Below are 18,262 nucleotides of genomic sequence, written 5' to 3'. Positions count from 1 at the left end.
TTAAATGAGTTAAATCATAAATCAATTTCAAAATAATTTCAAGATATAAAACTTTTTCAACAAGGTTCAAGCTATACTAGTTAAAAATTGAAAATCCTAATTGAAGATCCCAAAAGCATTTATCTTCAAATCCATTACTTTAACTACTCTAAAATCTTTAAAAGTATTCAAGACATATCTCCTTTGATTAAAATTAATCAAACCAAACTCATTTTCCTTTAACCAAAACTTCCAACCCATTTTACAAACCACAACCAAAACTCCCGAAACTTTTCAAAACAGAATGCTTTAACTGAATAAATCAACTTCAACTTCTTTTCAAGCTCGAAACTTTCTTCAAAGACTCAAAAATCATTTAATCTTAAATACTCATTTTTCTCACTTCATTTTTTGCTTGAAGCGACCCCAAAAATATATTTCTTTTCATAATTAATAAAAATTTAAAAAAAGTTAAATTCTTATTATTAAATTTCACTTAAACACTTTATTAAATTTCGGCAGCATCTTTTCTAAAACTTGGACTTTGCCACCCTTCTCGAGTCCCATCCAAATCATTTCTCAACCCTTTCTAACGGGTTCAAAACCAAATTATTTTCCAATAAAACATAATTCAGATTTCCAAATATCAAATAATTTTCGATGTCCAACCATTTCTAAATCAAATCGATTCCAATATCAAATCATTTCCAAAACTTAAATCATTTCTGATAAATCAAGAAAACCAATTCACCCACCACCAATTCGATAAAATAATCAACAATCAAAATATCCAACCCAATCAAAATATTCATCATGTCTCAGTTCCGCAACAAAATAGAGTGACACTTTAACAACAACCAATTATACATTCCAAATCAATTAAGCAAACAATTGTATCCATCCAAAATAACCCAGTTAAATCTATAAGATTCACATAATCATAATTATATATATTTTTATTGATATCAACTTGTAACAGTTCTTGTAAATAAAACAAGTTTTAAGAAAAATCACTACCTCGAATAGTCGAAACCTGAAAGTTATAAAACACATCAAAACCTCTTTCTACCAGCCCACAACAGTGGCAGCCACAACCACAGCTTGCTATCGCTTCTACAATAATAACAGCAACTCCAAACACAATATGCAATAACTGAAAGCCTATGGTAATAACGCTGCAAAAACTCAGCAACATATATCGGAATAATGAAAAAAAAGGGTTTTCGGAGCAAAACAACCCATTGTACTCAGGGAAGAACCAAAGAACATAGTAGCGGCAGCTCCAGTAGTGGCTTTCGATGACCACAACGCCTTTCCCAGCGACCTTCGTCCACAACAACGGTAGCAGCAGCTCAGGAATGACCATGGCAGTGGCAGAAACAGCTCTCTTTTCCACGGCACAAGCTTCACGTGCTTTCCTTTCTCACATGCAATGGCGGGAATGGCATTTCCGACGGCAACGACAATAGTCCTGACGACGTGCGTGGCGAGGACATCTCCTTCTCTCGGTGACAGCGGCAATAAGAAGCTCAATGGTTCAGCAGTGGTGACCAGCCCTGGCAGTAGCGGCGTCTCCTCGTGGCTCCATAGACGATTATGCATGTGACGACAATGACGGCGATGGACTCAACCAACGACGGCGACAAATTTGACGAAGCCGGGAACAGCAATGCCCGACGTTGGCAACGGCTCCTCCCCCCTTATGGTGTGTCGCATTGTCTCTCTCTCTCTCTCTCTCTTCGTGCTTGGTGGCTTGACGGCAGCGTCCCTCCCCACCAGCGCCTCTCCCCCTCTCCTCTCTCCTTCTCTTCCCTCTTATTCCTTCTCCCTCCCTTCTACACGCAGCTCCTTTTCTCTCGTTTCTTTCTTTCTTTCATTGGGTGAAAGGTGAAAGGGTGAAAGGGTGAGGGTAGGGTGGCGGCGGTAGTGAGCTAGGGTTTGTGTGTGTTGGTGTTAACGTAGTACACAAAATATTAGTTAATTTCAACACTTTACTTTTAAAACACCTTATAAAAAAAGTAAAATGTCTTAACTCATATGTATACATATACAATTTCAAATACTTGGATTTTCATATGTATAAAGTTATAAGGGTAAAAGTGTGTTGTGAAGCGAAGGCTACAAGGTAAGCTTGATGCAAAAGATGACATGGTTTAAGCATGTGATGGTAGAGCAAGGTGGTAAAAGGTTATATATAAAACAAGCTAGGGTTAAAACGACGTGCTTAGCGTCCGCACACTAATCTCGTACCAACTTCAGAGCTTCAACTTGACGTACCTTTACCATTCCCAACTGTACTTTATCAAACAACTTATCCAAATGTTCTCAACCTCATCACTCACTCCACCAACATATTACCGGTCACAACCTAACATCCGCAAACTCTTGTGCGAGAATCCAAGCTTTACAACTTTCTGTGATGTTGCACACTTACAAGCTTCACATTCTGCGTCTAGTTGTGCAATGTTGTCAACTTAGTGCTCGAAATTTTAAAAGAGAAAACATAAAAAGGATGAAAAATGGATGAAGAGGGGCAATATAAAGAGGTTTTGTTTGTATATTTTTTTTAATTGTTATTAGTATTCTCAACTACTAAAACAGTGAAAGTTAAACACTTGTTTATTATTAATCAAAAAATAACTACTAATTACATTATAAAAATTAATCAAAATAACTATTATCACATCTAAATACCTGAATACACTTAAATTAGATACTTTCTTTCGTCATTGCCATCAAGGAGTCACTAATTTAAACACATACATTTATTACATCATCACCAATTTGCCAACATTGTACCCAAGTAATTCTATTACAATGTTTATTATTAATTATATTTCTCCAATTGTTGATGTATATGAATTCTTTTAAAGAAATGCATTGGATTACCACCCATATTGTTGTATGAAGTTTCTAAATCTATTTCTTTCAAAATTCAACCTCCAATAAGTATTACCATCACTGTATGTCCAGTTGACCAAGCATGGTTCATTAAAGATTGCTTGTTCTAATGATGTATTATACTCTTCTAGTATGAATTGGACAACTACCTCAAAGTCTTCTACCAAAACACTTGTATTTTATACGGAAAAACTCACATAATAATACAACCAGATTACTTTTAGCATTTAACAAGTATCCACCCATTGATGTGCATTATTTTGTTGGCATAGTCCACACATAACCACCATGATAATACATTATATTCTAAGATTTTTGGGACCTCATCAATTGCACATCCCATTTCAAATGTGTCCTCAATTTTTTCTCTTTTTTGTTAATTAGCTCCCAATATTTTAAATTATACAGTATGATCTCCCATGCCTCTTTTAACCTAATCTCTTTGTTTTGAAAAAAGAAAATTCTAACTCCCCATATCATCCAAATTATTGCAAACCACAAATTTAACCACTTTCTTTTATCTCCTCTCGTACTCTGTTGATCACATTGTAATTCAAAAAAAAATCTCTCACTACCTTTGGTTTAGCCCAACTAACTCCCCCTCCTCTCAAAGGCATTATAGCACAAACATAATGCAAAGTTACAAATGAATAAAAAAGTGATTCTCATCTTCATTCTCTAAATTGCACAAAATACAAGTGACCTCATTGGTCATTAATATATTGATCTGGGCTAATCTTTACATGATATTTAGTTTTCCTAACAATAGAAACCACCTCATCATCTCTATCTTTAATAGCACAACTCCTCTCCATATATTGTAAAAAGTATGACTTGGTTTTTCAAATCCGTACATTTTTGCAGTCATTGTATTTGTAAAGGACTTGACTTGAGTACCTGCACTAAAAGATACATTATGTAATAATAGGTATAAAATCCTTACAATGTTTGTACTCCTACTCAAACAAGTGTCTCCTTCATCTCAGGTTCCAAACTCAGAAAAAGCCATCCCAAAAGCCATAATTGGTAATAGTTTCCATCTGTTGAGCATAGATAATGTATAGTTTTAAAAATTTCTTTTTGAGGCTCACTTCTCCCAATCATCTACCCTCCTAAAATCTGGTTGATTCATCATTCTCCACGCAATGTCTCATTCCTAATCTACTTAACTCATAGCAAAGATGGTTCTTCCTTACACCATTTATTATGTCCTTCCACAGACCATTTAATTTAGGCACATTGTGTTCGCAAAATGGATTCGCCAATAGAACCCCATTACAAGAAGATATAATCCTCTTCTATATAGGCTTATTTTCGTTAGAGTATCTTCACCACAATTTGAATAAAAGTGTTGCATTTTTGATGGTGATATCACCAACACCCAGCCCTCCATACTCTTTCGGCTTTTGTATCATGCTCCAACTGACAGTTGAAAGTTTTGTTCTTTCTTCTTTTGTGTTCCAAAAAAATATTGATTGAAGGGATATGATCCTATTAGCCACTGCCTTCGAAAGTTTAAATAAACTCAGATAATACAATGGTAAATTATTGACCATCGATTTTATAATTGTCAGTCTCCTCAGTTTTGACAATATCTTATATTTTCATTTGGATAGTTTGTTCTCTATTTTTTCAATGACCATCTTCTAAGTTTTAATACCCTTAAGACTAGCTCCCAACAGAATACTCAAATAAGTGATCGGCAAATTTTCTGTAGGACAATTCAAGACTTCAACTAACCGACAAGCTTCCTCCACCGGAACATACACTAATAAAAATTAGGTTGCACTTTTAGTAATTTATTAGAAAATTTGACATCATCTCAAAGCATTTCAAAATCCTCTTAAAGTTCCTTATTACTTTCTTTCTTGGCAAACAAACAGGATCGTGTCGTCAACGACCTACAAATGAGATGGAAAACCTTCTCTCTTTTCACTTCCAAGCCTTATGCATCCCATATTTTTTGTTCTTATAATCATTTGGTTCAATACTTCTGCCACTAGAATAAATAAGAATGGAGAAATTGGGTCTTCCTAGAATAATCCTCTTTCTATTGAAAATGGTTTAGTTGGTGAACCATTCACAATAATCGACATAGCCAATGTCCCTAGCTGACCCTTAGTCTATTTTCTCGTTACCTCCTCAAACTCATTTTTTCAAGCACATGATTTACAAATGACTATCTTATCGTATTATAGCTGTTTTCAAGTCGAGTTTGATAATAATGCCCCTTCTTTTACTTTTTCTACACCATGACGATACTCCTTTGCATGCAATTAAAGCTCCATCTAAAATTTGTCTATCATGTATAAATGCTTATTGCACCTCACTAACTAAAGTGCCCATAACCTTCTTCATTCTAAAAACTAACACCTTTAATATCACCTTATACACACTTTTCACCATGCTAACTGATATGAGATCTTTCATCTTTTGTGGTGCATTCACCTTTGAAGCTAAAGTTATCCAAGTCATATTTAGACTTCTAGGTAAAAAAACTCGTTCTAGCCTCATTTCTTTTATCCTTTTTGGTTTTTTGAATTTTCTATGGCCAATCTTGATTTTCTGTATTTGTTTCATTCTGCTTTTAATAGTTACTATAATGTGAAAATATTTGTTGTTCTTGTTCCCTTCTTTGATATATTTCTCCCATAAAATTTGCTTCTAGTATTTTCCTTTTCTTCTATACTAAAGTTCTAGTTGTCCCTTCAACGCCTTTCATCTGCTCAAGTTCACGTTCTCATTATTTTGCAACTATATCTCCATTTTTGTAATTTCTCTCTCGAATCTCCTAATTTTTCGTCAATATTCTCAAAAACTTTCTTGTTCCTCTTTGAAATGATTCTCTTTATTAATTTCATTTTTCAAATGTAGGAAAGGACCCCAAATTTCTTTCTTCATTACCTAATATTAGTAACAATTTTGTATTCGAGAACCAAAGATCAAGCAAACAGAACGGTCTTAGACCCAAATCTAGTTTATTTGCCACCAAACATAAAAGGACATGATCCGATTTTAAACACTTAATTACCTCTATTCTAGACTCCAAATATAATATAGTTATTTCAAAAAGATTAATTATATAACAATATTTTTATAAAAAAAAAAGTTAATTATTAAATTAATTATTCATTAAAATATACATTAAAAATTTAAATATTATATATTATATATAAATATATAATAATTAATTTAATGATTATTTTTTAGTATGTGTACATAATCATTTTTGTCAATTATACTTTTATTCAATCCTCCTTTTTTTTTTCACTTGACAAGATCAGACTAAGTGCTTGTTAAATAATAGTTACCGTACAAAATATTCTCCATACATATTTTCTTCAATTTTACCTAAAGTTATACCAAAAAAAAAATCTTATGAAGTGATCAAGTGAAAAAAAATAGATGCTGTACTCTCCGAGCATTAAAACTACAATTTTATTAATAAATTTATAAGAGTTTGGTTACACAGATATAATTAGAAAGACGTTATTATAGTCTCAAAACATAATTAAAGATGTCAAAAGATAAAATCCCACAATGTCGTGATCGTGAGTGTACTTATATATGAATGGGTTATACTATGTAACCAATGAATACGTCAACTACTCCAGAATAAAAAATGCCAAAATTTTGCAACCCACCACAGCTAATTATTGCTATAAATAAATGAGGCATCGCACCTTCATGCATCAACATAATATTCTCAATCTTTAATTTTACGTTACATGAAAAATCAGAAAGGATATCAATATCTAGAATAATGACAACCAAGAACAATAATAATTCAAGTCCGATATATATTTCTGTTAGACAAAAAAATTATTATTATTTAAAAAAAATTATTTTAACTAAATAAATATATTGTTAATTTATGTTATTTTTAAAAAGTTAATGTTAATACATTAGAAAAGCTTTTAACTAACAATAAAAACAAAATCGTTTTAATCAAAATTTGAATTAGACCTAAATTATAGGTCATGATATCTCAAAGATATATAACTGTCAATAATAATAATAGAGCTTGAAAATAAAATGTGTGGAAGCAATTATTAAATTAGCATAGATAACAAGTGTGAAACGATTATTCAAGTTTGAAAATTGACGAAAATATATTGTAGAAGTAACTGTCAATTGGCATTGGATTAGTAGTCTATAAATAAAAATTTGGACACACATTTTAATTAGTTCAGTTCTTCTTGAAAAACACTTAGAAACCCAAAAACGCTCTCAACTTCCCTAGCATTAGAAAGTAAAATTAAAAATCTTAAGTAATTCTTCTAAAGTCTGAATTCAAATTTGTACTTTACTTTTTATTCTGAGTGAACATCCAATCCGGTCCCTGTCCTTTTTCTCAATGGACATTGCGACCCTTGTCCAAAAAAAGGGACAAATCGGTCCCTGTCCCATACTTCCGTGAGACGTCATGGTCCTTCCGTCATCTTCCCTGACCAAAACAAAACGGAAATGTCTTACTTGTCAGTTAACGTTGATGACGTGGAGATTAACCCTCTGTTAAGTTTCATGTTGGCCATTAAGAAATGGACAGAGATCGATCTGTCCCGCATTAGAAGTAAAAAACGACATCATGTTTGGTCTTCACTGAATCAGAATGATTTGAAAGTGATTCCACGCAACTAATCTCTCACTCTTCTAACGCGGGAATCACTTGCAAACCATTCTATTTCAGTGAAGACCAAAAATGACGTCGTTTTTTACTTCTAATGCGGAACAGATCGACGCCTGTCCATTTTCTAACAGCCAACGTGGAATTTAACAGAGTGTTAACCTCCACATCATCAACGTTAATTGACACGTAGGACATTTCTGTTTGTTTTGGTCAGGGGAGATAATGGAAGGACCGTGACGTCTCACGGAAGTATGGGATAGGGACCGATTTGTCATTTTTTTTAGACAAGGGTCATTGGTGCACAAAACTGACTCCGCACATTTCGCACAGATAGACCGGCAAGTATACCGGGTCGTCTAAGTAATACCTCAGGTGAGTGAGGGTCGATCCTACGGAGATTGTTAGTTTGAGCAAGCAGTGGTTATCTTGCAGATCTTAGTTAGGCAGATAGAAAAATATAATTATCACAGAAAATGTATAAAATAGATAAATAAATAAAACGTTACTAGATAGGTGTGAAATCAATGGTATGAGAACGGTTGAGACTTCGGAGATGCTTTGTCTTTCCGAATTAACTTTTCTTACTATCTTCTTCAATAACTTTCTTATTCATTCAATGGCAGCCATAAGTGATTAACTCATGTCCTCTCATCAAGTTAACCTCCTTTACTATAGCAATCCACCACGTTGAGATGACTCATGTCCTCTCATCAAGCCACCTCAAGGTTTCTCACTGTAGCAGAAGATGAAGCTCTAAGCAATCCACTCACCTTCACGATCCTACTCAAGGTGCCATAGACAAGGCAGATCTTCCGGATCAGAAAGTGTTGCTTCTCTTACTCTAGCCTTAGCGCCACAGAGACCTCACTTACCCACGGTCAACAGAATTTCATGTCACGTATCCAAAGTTGCCTAGGTACTCTATCGGAATCCGCAATGCAATCTCTAGCTTTGGTTCAACGCTATTCGGGTCAGGACTCACACGGAACCCATGTAGAACAAGGGTGATTGTCATGGGTCACCCTCAGTTCATAAGATGAAGAATGAGGTTGCATATATAAGAGAATAGAATCAGACATATTGAAAGAGAATAGTAATATTATTATTCCATGAAACTCAGCAGAGCTCCTAACCTTAACCTTAGGAGGTTAGTGACTCATACTGTACATAATAGATGAATTTGAATAGGGGAGGAAGAAGATCCTAAACAAGGGTGATCTTCTCCTATATATACTAATATAACAACTAAGGATTACGAAATATGATAGATCAGACTAGTCTTAAGGGTGCGAAAATCCACTTCTATGACCCACTTGGTGAGTGTTTGAGCTGAGCTTTGACTGCCTCCACATGCTAGAACCCCTTAGGGGCATTGAACGCTGGCTAAGGACTCCCTTTTTGGCGTTGGATGCCAGCTGCTTCCCTGTGGGCGCTGGATGCCAGGAATGGGACTGGTGGCTGGTGTTGAACGACAGTTTTGGGCTTTCATTTCCAAAGAAAAAAGTATAAATTATTATATATTTCTGGAAATCCCTGAATGTTAGCTTTCTATAGCCATTAAGAGCGTGCCATTTGGACTTCTGTAGCTCCAGAAAAGCTCCTTTGAGTGTACGAAGGTCAGATCCTGACAGCATCTACAGTGCTTTCTCTGTTTCTGAATCAGACTTTTGCTCTTCTCAATTTCAGCCAGAAAATACCTGAAATCACCATAAAACACACAAACTCAAAGTAGAATCTAAAAATGTGAATTTAGCACTAAAACCTATGAAAACATAATAAAACTCAAACAAAACATAGTAAAAACTATATGAAAATGATGCCAAAAAGTGTATAAAATATCCGTTCATCAGTTACGATGTCCATTGAGGAAAAAGACAGGGATCGAATTGGGTGTTAACTCTTTTATTTTTTAATTAAAGTTCTTTATTTTTAGGGAAAATTATTATAAAGGACTATTAGAAAGATTTAATTATTAAAAAGGACCTTTAATATTAAAATTATTTAGAATGACTGATTTTATAATATTTAAAGAAAATGACCAAATCTTTTTTTCTGAAGAGACAAATATATCCTTAGATTATTTTCTCATTTATTTCTTTTTTTTTTTGTAAACATATTCTTTTTCTAATTATCTATCATACTCAAATCCTTATTCTTCATCTATAACTCATAGAGACATTTGTTGCTGCCAATCACAAAATGTAAGACCTGGTAGTACCTGGGAGTATACTAATTTTTTACTATTATCATACATAGAGTAGTCAACAATGAGCATCAAACAAATCATTCAAAACTTATGGAATTTGTCTCGAGAGATCTCTTTCTTTAATTATTCAAGGCTTAGTCCTTGAATCAAATGCAATAATCGGTGCTGATCTAATTGGTCTCTGGCATGAAATATTTGTATACCTTTGTGACAGACACCCGGCTCCTAGCAGGTAGGTTGATTTTCCAATGTTGCATTTGGTATACCCTTGCAAAAACATTGCTATTGAGTAATATGTTTCTTTCAAACTCGTTTTTAGATTTTAATGTCTCTACCCTCTATTACCCCTCAGGACTTGCTTGCTTTCGAGGAATCTATAACGTCTTACTATTTTGTTTTTTAGAGTAGTCAACAATTAGCAGTAATTATTCAATATTAGTATTTCTTTTTTCTTGTAATCCATATTCTCATTATTGGTTATTTATTGTTTTATATTTTTGTATAGACATGGAATCTACTGTTTGTCAATAAATTTTTTGTTATTTTCACATTGGAGGTAATATTGAAGTTGTACCAAACCAGAAAATTATTTATCATGGAGAAAAAATTATAGGAGAGCTAATTGAAGAAGGATGTACGCAATGCATAAAATATGGCTTCGAACTAAGGAAAATATGCAGAATAAATGCATTACCTACACAGTCAAGTTTAACTAATCTCAACTCATATATCTCATTGATATTGATAGTGTTAACCAATTGATCACATTCAATGATGAACAGCTCATGTATACATCATGGAGGTAGAAAAGACTAACCATGATAGTACACCTCATGAGGACAATGACGACAACTTTCATGACAGGTATGTATTCCAACTGTGTTATCTTTTTTATAAATTTTTCTTATATTAGTGATTAGTGAATTGTTATAAAAGTAATTTAATTTTTTTTATGATTAGTACACTATCAAGTAATTCAACTCAAGGAGTCGATGTTGTTACTAATATTGATGGTCAAAATCCATTGACACCAATTCTATGTACAACCCAACTTGTCCCTACATCCCAGACTATTAATAGCTCTGCTAAGTGGAATGATCTTATAAAGGAAGAAGGAAAGATTTTTTAAAATGCAAGTAAGCTGAGGAAAGCATTGTCTGAATATGGTATTACTCATAAGTTTACATACAAGTTCTTAATGAGCAGTCCGGGTAAAATAATTTGTATCTCTAAGGTTGAAGGTTGTCCGTGGAAATTGTGACTTATGCTATGAGAAAAAATACTTCGTTCCTCATGGTGAGATATTTTATCAAGAATCATAAGCACTCAACTCAAGATGTATTGGAGAGTACTCACTCTTTCAGGTCTAATTTGGTGTCTTCAGTTATTGTCGACAAGTTGAGATTAACTCCTGACAAGTTGCTTAATGACATACGAAATGACATTTTCAAGGAATACGGGTTTTCACTAATATATCACCAAGCTTGGGTTGCAAAGGAGAAAGTATTAGCTGAAATTAATGGCGTACCTAAAGATTCATATATTCTAATTCCTTGGATATATAATCATTTAGTGAAAACTGATTCACAAATAGTTGCAAAATGGACATGCTTTCCTAGTTATCAATTTGAAAAGCTTTTTATTGCATATGGGTGTTGTGTGATAGGTTTTTTTTGTGGATTAAGGCCTATATTATTTATTGATGGTTGCCGCTTAAGTGGTCCATACAAGGGAACTCTTCTAACTGCCTCTACATGCGATGCAAATAATGACTTATTTTCGATTGCGTATGCAATTGTAAGTGCTAAAAATAATGAGAATTGGCTTTGGTTCCTATCTAATTTGAAAGAACTAACGGGGTCAATTCTAGTTACGTTAATATCTAATAGACATCCATCAATTATTGTAATTGTGGAGCAAGTATATGACAGGGATAGACATGTATATTGTTATCGACATGTGAAAGAAAATTTTTGTGTAGAAACTAAAAAGTTATAGAGGGGAATACATAGTGAAGTAAAAGAAGATGCAAAAAAGCTACTAAATGCAGTTTGTTATACCTGTTTTGGCACAGAGTTTACAGAAGCTGTGGAATAACTTCGTGCATTTTCACCAGAACTTGCAATTGGTTAGAGACTAAAGGAGATATTAACAAATGGGCAAAGTCTCAATTCCCTCATCGACGATGGGACCTCATAACTACCAATGTAGCTGAATTATTTAATTCGTGGATAAGAAAAGAGAGGACTTACAGTATTTGTGCTTTAATAACGGAGCATAGAGACAAACTTGCAAATCTGTTATATATTGCAAAGTTAAATATGACTAAATGGAAGAATGAAGTTGGGCCAAAGACTGATAAAATATTAATGGAGCATGTAGCTAGAAGTGAGTTTCTTAAAGCAATGAGATATGGAGATCATAATGTTATGGTTAGAGGGTCAAATGTTGATGTATGTGTGAATCTACTACGCATGGAATGTACATATCTTGAATGGAAAATGACTGGAATTTCATGTCCACATGCTTGTGCTGTAATCAAATTATTACATGGCAACATCTACACCTATGTAGAGGAGTGCTGTCTAAAAATTTCACAAAAAAAGATTTATGCGAGCAGTATGATCCCAATTGAAACTCATGACATGCCTGATGTCAACAACCTGATCCTAACAGACTGGGAGAATAATATTTTTCTTATGCCACCTACAACAACTCGTCCTCCAGGAAGACCATGCAAGAAGCTCTGAGAGTCACAATTTCAAGATGTGCGTGTTTACAAATTTAACCAATGCAATCAGAGTGGTCATAATCGTTCTAAATGTAGGAATCCTAATCCAGAAAGAATATGAATTTTTTTAGATAGTTCTAGCTTTATAGATTATCACATTTAGACTTGCAATGTTGGTTTTTCTTAAGTTATGCATATTAGGTGATTCTACTGAGTTTCTTAATTATATTTGTGAAAGTCTGCACTTAAATTTTATAGTTTTACTTTGATTTTTAATTAAATTTGTGTATTCTTACACTTGAATTTCGTAGTTTTACGTTGATTTTAATAGCGTTTGTGCAAATATGCACTTGAATTATGCAACAGGTTTGGCTTTAGTTCTATTGTACAATTCTACAATCAAATGACAAAATTCTATAATTCTGCATTAAAGTTGTTGCACTTAGTAAATAAAAATCTGCAATTCTGCATTAATTCTATGATTTTTCACTAATGTTCTATAATTTTCTACACAAACTCTGCAATTTTACACTAAAATTGTATAACTATGCTCATGGTTAAACAAAAGAATCTTAGAAAAAGAAACACTTTCTATAAAATTTCTAATTGATATTTTCATTACAAGTCAAAGATCCAATAAATAATTGTGCTTCCATACCAGTCTTCCAATAAAATTAGACCACTATGATGTTTTCATACCACTATTCCTTATGCTTCATTGATAGCCTTGATAGTTGCTAGTTACTAATAATCATGGACAATGATCATCACACTCATAAAAAAGAAATTCATATTTCAAATCAATTCAGGTTCGTAGACTCAATAAGGCTGTAGAGAAACATTTCAGCTTCTCTTTCAATCTATTTTCAAACAAGAGATAGAATTCATGTTTAAAAGTAACCTGATTCTCCTTACAGCCATGTGTACTCAATGATGTTTCAATGTAGATAATACATTTCACTCTAATCAACTCTCTGAATTCTCAGATAGGGAGAAGCCGAATCTCGAAGCCGGAACAAAACAGCCACTAACCATAACATAGAAGCCTACTTTGCACCTAAAAGTGACTTAATGATAGTATCACTCATACGATCAAGATAAGGGAACAAGTGACCAGATCCTTTGAGTTCATGATACTGAATCCAGAAAAGATTTTCGGCAATGTTTTGTTACACTATAACAGGCACCATCAAATCTTCCTCTCCATGCCAAAGATGGACAGAACCTTCATTAATTAGAAATGGGTTTTCAAGATCCAAAGGAATAAAATTCCATTTACCGAATCCATTATTTAAGTCACGGTGGAGATTCTCGTATTCTCCTTACTGTCTTGCCTGAGCCTCTAGAAACAAAGTACAAAGTGAAATCAAGAATTTTGGTTAATTCTCTGGCAAAACAATCACCATAAACTTTTATTACTATAACCAATATAAATTATTTTAGGTCACTAAATTGTAGCCACCTAAAGGCTAGTAGTGATACTTATCACATGACCTTTTTTATTAGACCAAATTGTTGAAGTAAGCTCTTTATCTTCGAAATCCTGCATTTTTTGTGTAAACATAATTAAGAGTCATGACATATAATCATGTTCTTTTAATTAGACAAATAGAAAGAAATACTACAATCATAAGCAACGTCAAAGCATTGCGTTTAAAGTCCATAAAAAATTTAGAACATAAGTTTAGAAACAAAAACTTATCCATCTTTATTTTCAGCCTCATACCAAACACACCTTGAACATAAACCCTTCAAATTCAGATTCATTCATTCATTAATGTATTTTTCAATATAGACAACAAGTGTAATTAGAGTTCTTCCTGGGGCCAAAGATAATGCTCTCAACATCAATAATGCACTACTATATTCATTAAAAAAACTATAACTTAGATTTTGTTTAATGCATATGCCCTTATGACTTGAAAGAAACAAAATTGGAAATCACATAATCAATAAATCAAAACAGTGACTAATAGCGTCATAATCTTTGAATTAAGGCATTTTCATATCACACTAAAATCTTACACATGAATTGAAAATGTTCAAACTTCATCATGCATTGCCGTTTTCACCTTAAAAGCTATACAATTTCTAATTTCAGGGATACTAATATATCTCAAAAGCTTAAGGCAGGGACTTCAACTTGAAAGAAGCGTGTGGCTTTGGGGAGCTTCAAGTGGGGCTTGTTGTTGCGAGTGACTGGAGGAGTCAAAGGAGCGATGGCCAATGTGGGAGGAATGAGTTTCACAGCTGGCGGCGAGATTCAGAAGACGATTCTGCCCGAAGATGTCAATTTTGCCTCTAACAACCTTGCTGGATGGTGACAAAGACGAATCTCCTTTGACATGACAAAGACGGCATTGATTCCGCCTCTGATACGACGATTCTGCCTCTGAAGAATCTTCTCAGGCGCGCGCCAACGACGTTCCCCTCAAGCTGGGTTAGGCACTCGATGACGTCTCTTTTCTCGGCTAGGTGAATTCTCGGGTATGGAGGTGGAGTGAGTTTGAAAATTATGATTTCTCTGTGGTTGAAGAATATGGATTAACTACATCTCATACAAACATTATAAACACTATGAGATGACTGCTTAATGGCTTACCACCGGAATTTGTCTCCTCTATAGCGACACAAGGTTTGATTAATCCTCTTTACTCACCAATTCAAAATCATGTTTCTCATAATCCATGTGTCAGTGCTACCATAAAAAATTTTCAACTTGTGTGTCACATTCACTTGATATATTGCCTATTCCTTCAAATATAAGTACAATAAAAAATTGTTATTCTTCTATTTTCCAAAGTACAAGTCCAAATTTTTCTAATATCTTAAAAATATTACCATCAGAAAGTTTTATGAATACTGTTGATACATTGGTAAAGTTTCATCCGTAGATAAATGAGAATCATTATAATTTGACTAATATATTGATTCATCACACGACAAAAATACTTAATTTTTTCATTGAGTCGATCGATAAATACTAAGTATGAGAAATTAATCTATAAAGTAAATCAAATTGCTAAAATAGTTAGTAGGAAAGAAAATCAAAATGATTTTATTGAAGTACAAGAGATAAATGCAAAACAAAATCTTCCGGTACATAATATGCATTTGGGTAGACAAGATCAAAATGACACTAATGCGATAAAAAATGATACTAGATTACAACAAAATATTAATCAAGTTGTTGAACAAAATGACATTGAGGGATAAGATGTCAATCAAGTGATTAAATAAATTTTAAAAAGATTGAAATTTAATGTTGGATTTGCAAATCAATTTCAGTTTATGTCTCTTTTTTTCTATATTTATCCAACAACTTTAATTACCTGAGGGATGTAAGCTTCTTAAGTTATTAACTACATTCTTTGAAGAAAATGAAGAATCGTCAGTAGAGTACATTACTTGTTATACTATCGAAATCAACGAAGTGACATCAAATGAGTATTTAATAATAAAATTCTTTTTCTCTTTGTTGACAATAAATGCCTTTACGTGATTTTCTAATCTAAAGCCAAAATTCAATTCATTCTTGGATGTAATTAGAAAAAGATTTTTATAAATAATTTTTTTGTAGTGAATTAAAAATCAGTTTAAGTGATTTATTCTCCATCAAACACATTGTAGGAGAATCAATTGATAAGTATTTGGCTAGATTCAAAACCATAAAAAATAAATGCTTTACTTCATTTCTAGAATCTAAAGTTGTCAAAATGGTCATAAATGGATTAGAATTTGAAATTAGAAAAAAGCTTATAAGTTAACAATATCATGACATGATTCAACTTACTAAAAATGTTAGACAAATTAAACAGTTGAAAATTGAGAAAGAAGCAAAATATAAAGAGATGATAAAAAAATTTGAATAATCATCAAATGAATACATCTCATTGAATAAGTCTTGTAGAAGATAATAGAAAAAAATTTTCTTAAGTACAAGATAAATGACTTTTCTACAAAAACAGGTTATTTTGATAATGAAAAAAATGACAAAATAATAGCTCATACTCTTTTTTTTTTTTATCAATTTTCATCTTTTTCTCATTTTTTTCTCTCTTTTCTCTACTTCTCAATTTTTTTTCTTTCTTATCCACTGAAATTTTCTTTCTTCATTTATTTTCTTTCTTTTTATCTTATTTCTCTGTTTTTCTATCTCTTTTTTCTTTTTTATTCATCCTAATCTTCTTTGCTTTCTCTTTCTCATTTTTATTATCTTTTAAATTCTTAATTTTTTTTATCTTTTTTTTATATTGTTATGGTTTTACTTTTTCTAAACAAAAAAAATTATGCATCAAATTTAAAATCATGAAAAAAAATAATTTCTCATTGATATTTAGATATGTAATTCGTAAGTACAAAAATTTCATTGACTTAAAAATTTTGTTGAGTCTATTAACGCTTGAACTTAAAACTATTAAAATGTCAGTGTAAAGATAGCATAAGGTTAAAAATTTTATTAAATCTAATTGACACTTAGAGTTTAATATATAAAAGAAATGACTTTACAAAATTAAAATTTTGTTACTTCAAAAGTTGAAAATGTGTCAATTAATAATATCAGCTAGAACAATGAAAGGATATGTATCAAAAACTCTCATTAAGACAAAAATCAATTAACACACATTTAATGTACCAAAAATTACAATAGATATCGTTTGGCACACTTGAAAGTTTCATGCAGAAGAATAAATTTCATTAACAATTAGGTATTTAACTATTAATGCAAAAGCTTTATAAACTTAGAAATTATGTTAAGTCTATTTTTAATAGGCAGATATGTGTTCAAAATGTCAACTTAAAAGTACTTCACATTTTCAATATCAATTAACATTCACACTTCAACTTGTCAAAGATAAAATAAATATCAATAAATAACTAAATTTTTTTATTTTTAATCATTGCATATCTTCAAATAAAAAATCTTGAAAGTAATTTGTTAGGAAAAAATTATTATTACTTAAAAAGAAAGAATTATTTTAAATAAATATATATATAATAATATTATTGTCAATTTATATTATTTTTAAGAGTTTAATTTTAATATATTAAAAAAACTTCCAACTAACACTAAAAACAAAACAGTTTTAATTAAATTTTGAATTAGACCCAAATTATGGACCATAACATCTCAAAAATATACTGACGGTGATAGTAATAGAGTGTAAAAATAAAAATTACAAAAGTAGTTATTAAATTAGCAACAGAACATGAAGGGGATAACAACTATGGAAAGGTTATTCAAGTTTAAAAACTGACAAAAATATATTGTAGGAGTAAGTGTTATTTGACATTAAATTAATCTATAAATAGAATTTTGGATACAGATTATAATAATTCAAATTTTTTTAAAAAACACTTGAAAACTCAAAAACACTCTCAGTCTTCCTAACATCAAAAAACAAAATTAAAAACCTTAAATAATTCTTTTGAAATCTAAACTCAAATTGATACTCTATCTTTTATTTTTAATTAAAATTCTTTATTTTTATTTATTTTTTTCATCTTCTTCTTTCTTTCTCTTTTAATTTTTGTATTTTGTTTTATCTTTGTACTTTATAACATTATTTTATCTTTAATTTTATTTTTAAAATTACAATTGAAACCCTAAAACATCCCAAAAAAAATTTGTTTCTACTCTTTGAATTAAGATTATAAAAAAAAAAAACTAAAAATTGTTAATTTATTTACTGTTAGCAATAAAACAAAAAATCGAATAAAACCACCTCATTTTAGAAGAAGACAACGTCTCTTTTTTTGCAACAACTATGCCTTAGACAGATTTTCTACGCGCAAGAACATTTCGCATTCATTG

The sequence above is a fragment of the Arachis stenosperma genome, chromosome 5 (genome assembly GCF_014773155.1).
Source record: "Arachis stenosperma cultivar V10309 chromosome 5, arast.V10309.gnm1.PFL2, whole genome shotgun sequence".
Lineage (NCBI taxonomy): Eukaryota > Viridiplantae > Streptophyta > Magnoliopsida > Fabales > Fabaceae > Arachis > Arachis stenosperma.
The sequence above is the reverse complement of the archived record's forward strand: the minus strand, read 5'-3'. Positions refer to the sequence as shown.